Raw genomic sequence first — 4927 nt, forward strand, 5'->3', positions numbered from 1 at the left:
CCAGGTGGGTCTTGAACCCGTGGGCTCAGGCAATCCACTCACCTCAGCCTTCCAAAGGTGCGGGATTACAGGCTGAGCCACCGAGCCTGGCTGACAGAATAACTCTTAAGAGACAGGGGACTCTTAGTCATCTCTCTCCCTAGCACATGAAAACTACTTGAGGTCTGTAGAACAAGGAACTGCATATTAGCAGAAAGCCAGAATTTGACATTTTTTGTGTCTTTAATATATTCCTACTCAACTTCTGTATCTTCTGTGTCTGGTTTTTTGTTTTTCCTGAAACACTCTGGAACTCAGTTTATGGCCAAGTCTATGTCACATTCCCTTGGTGTTTCAAGTGTGAGGTTTCAAAGGTGTCAGAATGGTGGCAACATATAGTCACAATGTTTGAAAATAGCTGTGTAGTTATGCTATGATTGCCAAATGGAGCACTTGAGCCCCACCTAGGACTAGTCCACCAAATGACCCCTAGAATATACCATTAGCCTTTGTCTGGAGGAGTCTCTTTACTGGGTATTCCTAACTCCTCTGCCACAACTCTCTTGGTGTTCAATTTGTGAACCAACAGTGTCCTTACAAGTTGTTACATGTTGCTTTCCTGTCTTTGAAATTATGCTTTGAACCACAGCTTTGAAGGATGTCTGTTTTTGTAACTTCTTTGACATTAGTGGAGGCAAAATCTCTCTTGTTGTTACCTTTGCTACCTTTGATATTTTCATTTGTGTTGGCAGAGAGGAAGATCACCAACAATGCTGCCTTGTTTCACTTGTGAAATCATAGAATACTGTGGTAATGCAGGAATTGGAATGCCATGTCTGAAATATTGGTCAATCTGACACTAGATAAGTCAACATTCTTATGATGAAGAATGATGATTCTATTAGCTTTGTTCCATAAATAAACATCTTATAGATTATTATTACTATTGTTATTTCCATGAACTTTGTCCCTATCAACATACCATGATAAAGGAAATTACTGATAGAATGACTATCCTACTAGAGCACTAGTTATTCCTTTTCTTAATTTGTATGACTTTGAGTTAAAGACAGTAAAAATTACTACTTTTTTTAAAGCACTCATCCATCTTAAATGAAGTTTTATGTGAGTCTAAGAATTCAGTAACAAGAGCTGGGTGCAGTGGCATGCGCTTATAGTCCTAGCTACTTGGGAAGCAACATGTGGCAACTAGCAAGGTAACAGCTGGTTCACAAACTGAACACCAAGAGAACTATGGGAGAGGAGTGAGGAGTACTCAGTGAAGAGACACCTCCAGACAAAGGCTAATGGCATCTTCTAGGTGTCATTTGATAGACTAGTTCCAGTTGGAACTCAGGCACTCTAAGCAGAAGAATCACTTGAGCCCAGGAGTTTGAGGCTGCAATGTGCTATGATAACACCTGTGAATAGCCACTGCACTGCAACCTGGGCAACACAATAAGACCCTCATCCCTATTAAAAACAACAAGAAGCCAGGCTCGGTGGCTCAGCCTGCAATCCCGCGCCTTTGGGAGGCTGAGGAGAGTGGATTGCCAGAGCCCGCGGGTTCAAGACCCACCTGGGCAACTTGGCGAGACCTCATCTCTACAATAAATTTAAAAAATGAGCCAGGTGTGGTAGCACACGCCTATAGTTCCAGCTACTTGGAAGGTAGAGGTGGAAGGATCGCCGGAGCCCAGCAGGTCGAGGCTGCGGTGGCTGGGAGCAGCCACTGCACTCCAGTCTGGGTGATAGAGTGAGACTCCAACTCAAAAACAACAACAACAACAACAAACTAAACTAAAAAATGAATTCACAAATAAGGTCACAGCAAAAACATTATAACCGTGTGTAAAAATTTAAATAGCTTTACGTCTCAAGGTGGTGACATAACAAGTCTAATTCATAAGGTAGGTGACCTAATTTGTCTATTGGTGTTTACGTCTCAAGGTAGTTATATAGATGAGTATAACTCATAAGGTAGGTAACCTAATATGTCTATTGGTGTTTTGAACATATCTGATAACCTATAATGTCATCAAAAGCAAGACATCATTATCTAAGTAAAAGAATGCCTAGGTTATAGGTAGACCTAAACTCTTAGAAGAATTATAATGTAAATTAAGAGTTGGGTCCAGGTATGGTGGCACATGCCTACAAAGCCAGCACTTTGGCAGGTTGAGGCAGGAGGATGGCTTGAGGCCAGGAGTTTGAGACCAACCTGGGAGACAGCAAGATCCCATCTCTACAAAAAATTGTTTTTTTAAAATTAGCTGGAGCTGGGCTCGGTGGCTCAGCCTGTAATCCCGCGCCTTTGGGAGGCTGAGGTGAGTGAATTGCTTGAGCCCGCGGGTTCGAGACCTGCCTGGGCAGCAAGACCTCATCTCTACAATAAATCAAAAAATCAGCTGGGCGTGGGAGCGCATGCCTGTAATTCCAGCTACTTGGAAGGCTGAGGCGGAAGGATCGCCGGAGCCCAGCAGGTCGAAGCTGTGGTGGCCGGGAGCGGCCACTACACTCCAGTCTGGGCGACAGAGTGAGACTCCAACTCAAAAAAATAAAATAAAATAAAATAAAATTAGCTGGGTCTGGTGGTGTGCACCTGTAGTCCCAGGTACTATGGAGGTTGGGTGGGAGGATCACTTGAGTCCAGAAGTTTGAGGGTGCAGTGAGCTATGATCATGCCACTACACTCCAGCCAGGGTGACAAAGTGATACCACATCGAGGAGTGGGGAGAGAATGAATGAATGAGAAAGATGACTCTATAGACCGGACTTGAAAAACTTGGCAGCAGTTTGAGTCGAGTATACATCTCTCATTGTTGACTCTTAACTTGTTCCTCAAAACTTACTGGTAGCAAAACTTTGGAAATGCAGAGCCTATTACTTTAAGAAGAATGTGTTCCTATTCTCAAATCCTAATCCAGTCCCCCAAATTCTACTAAACAATGCCAAGAACCTCTTAAACACTTACAATAATTCACAAAGGATTTTTGATAATAGTATATTAAACGATGATTTTTAGTTAGTTAACACTTAATGAATTCATTAGCTGAGTATATTTGTTTTCAGAATTCAGTATACATGAACTGTTTTCCTCCTGCATAGCAACAAACACATAATTTAAGCAGTGGAATGTTAGACAACATAAATGCTGAAAAAAACCAATAGAAAAAATTTTACTAAGTGATAGAAGAGAGTTGCCTGAGCGAAGTTTGGCAAGAGAAAGATGTGCAGGACTTAGGCATTATTTCCACCATAGACTTCTTGCTGATTTTGTGCTGTGTCCTTCCTCACAGGGATGTATTTTTTATTTTTTGCCTCTGCAGAGGTGGTCTGGGGCTAGGTTTGACCAGTGGAAGACATGGTGAGAGATTAGAGATTGGAGGGTGGGGAGAGGAAAGTTAGGATCTCTCTCCATCTCCTTGACAGCTCTTCTAGGTGCTGCTTTGGCAAGATTTCATCTCTTTCTGAAACCCAACTTCCCTATGGTTCTAGCTTCTGTCAATTCCTCTTGGACTTTGAGAATTGCTTCTTTTCTGTGACACTCTAGGTTAAGAGTTGTAGTCAGTTCCTGGTTTTGCCATCTCTAGGTTGCCTCACTGCTCCTTGCTTCTCATTTCTTCTATCATTTTTGTGAGAAATCATTGTGTTAAATTCCATCTGTTGTAAATTTTTGAAGTGACTTCTGTCTTCCTGTTTAGACCCTGACTAATACATTGTACCGTTTGGTGGGTGAAGACCAGACAGTGAGAACCTGTGAAGGAATGAGTGATATAGTAAATGCCTGCAATTCAACTACCTCCAAATCAAATAAATGAATGAACACTCTTGTTTCAATGGCACTTAGGCACTGTGAGTAGGTGGTTACAAACTGTCACTGAAGCCATAGATAAAGCAACTGAAATTGGACAAATGTTTGTATTTCCTTTGCTTCCAATGACAATGCTCCTGATAACAGAATTGCATTTGTAACTGTATTTTGGAGTGTATTGATTCTATTTGTGTCATGGTTATATAGACATGATTTCCATTAAAAGTAAATCTTAAAGATTTGGCATCAACTATCTATGCCCATCCTTCTTTGGTAATCAATTTAAAATGTGGTCATATTGGACTAGGATGAACCCTAATCCAGTGACTGGTGTTCTTACAAGAAGCAGAGAAGACATGCCCCTACAAAGAATGCCATGAGATGACACAGAGAGATTAGAGTGATGGGTCTACAAACCAAGGATGCCAAGGATTGCAGGCAACACTGGAAGTCTTTTTTTTTTTTAAAGCATGGAACAGATTCTCCCCTAGATCCTTCAAAGAGAACATGGCTCTGCTGATATCTTTCTGTCAGACTTCTAGCCTCCAGAGCTGTGAGAGAATAAATTTCTGTTGTCAAAAGCCATCCAGTTTGTGATAGGGTACTTTGTTATAACAGACCTAGGAAACCAATGGTGTCACTTAATGTAGCAAAGATAACACTGGCCTCACAAAATGCACTGGGAACTAATCCTCCTCTTTGATTTTCTACAAGAGATTGTGAAATATTGGTGTTAATGTCTTTAAATTTTTGCTTGAGTTCTCCAGGGAACCATTTTGTCCTGGAGATTTTTTTCTTTGTGAGTTTTTAAATTATGAATTTGATTTCTTTAATCATCATAGGGTTACTCATATTATCAACTTTATCTTGTGTTTTAGTAGTTTTTGAAGAATCAATTTCTTTTAAGTTGACAAATTTATGAACAAAATGTTGTTTGTAGTATTTTCTTATCTTTCTGATGGCTTCAAGATTAATATTGATACTCTCTATTTCATTCCTGATATAGGTGATTTTATTTTTTCTCTGTTTTTATCAGTCTTGCTAGAAGTTTATCAATTTTGTTGATTTCACATGACAAATTTCTGTTTCATTGATTTATTTCTCCTTCTATTTTATGATTTTCAATTTCATTGA

The sequence above is a fragment of the Carlito syrichta genome, unplaced genomic scaffold, assembly GCF_000164805.1.
Source record: "Carlito syrichta isolate Samal-C Ts95f unplaced genomic scaffold, Tarsius_syrichta-2.0.1 Scaffold301945, whole genome shotgun sequence".
NCBI classification, from domain to species: Eukaryota; Metazoa; Chordata; class Mammalia; order Primates; family Tarsiidae; genus Carlito; species Carlito syrichta.